Below are 798 nucleotides of genomic sequence, written 5' to 3' on the forward strand. Positions count from 1 at the left end.
GGGTTTTGGTGTTTTAGGTTTGTTTTACTTAGTGTGGTTTGTAAAAGATTAAATTAATATTTTAATAATTATCTTTATTTGTAAAATAGTTATATATAAAAAAAAATTTTTAAAATTTATTAAATTTATAATATTTTTTTAAAATATTAAAATTGGTTTGGTTTTTTGTGTTTTGGTTTTTATTTGTGTGGGGGTTTGGTTTTGGGGGTTTTGTTTGGTGTGGGGGTGGGTTTGGTTGTTGGGTTGTTGGGGGTGTTTTGGGTTTTTGGTTTTGTTTGGTTTTGTTTTGGGGGGTGGGTGGGGGTTGTGTTTTTTGTGTGGTGTTGGGAGTTTTGTTGTTGTGTTGGGGGTTGGGGGGGTGGTTTGGGGGTTTTTTTTTTTTAAGAAATTTTTTTTTTTCTCCCCAAAATTCGTCTAAAGTAACAAAAAAGCCCTACAAATTCCCACATCCCAATGTATTTTTTCAACAAGAGCAACAAGGCAAAGGAAAAGTTTTTTTTTTTTTTTCCCCTTGAGGGGGGTTTATTTTCCCCCGGGTTTTTTTTTTTCTTAAAAACTTAAAATTGGTTTTTATTTGGCAAAAGGAAAAAGAAAAATCGATTTTTAAAATTTTTTGTTTTCGTTTTAAAAAAAACCGGAAAAAAATGGGGGTCGAAATAAAAAATTTTTAACTTCCACAACCGAAAGGTACTCGGCCCAAAAAAAGTCACCGACGAGACAGAGTGACTGAACCCTCATCTCAAATTCAAACCCGTGTTGTGTTCAGGAGCAGCTATTAATCAAGTATAGACAACATTT

This window comes from Penaeus monodon, chromosome 33 (assembly GCF_015228065.2).
Source record: "Penaeus monodon isolate SGIC_2016 chromosome 33, NSTDA_Pmon_1, whole genome shotgun sequence".
Lineage (NCBI taxonomy): Eukaryota > Metazoa > Arthropoda > Malacostraca > Decapoda > Penaeidae > Penaeus > Penaeus monodon.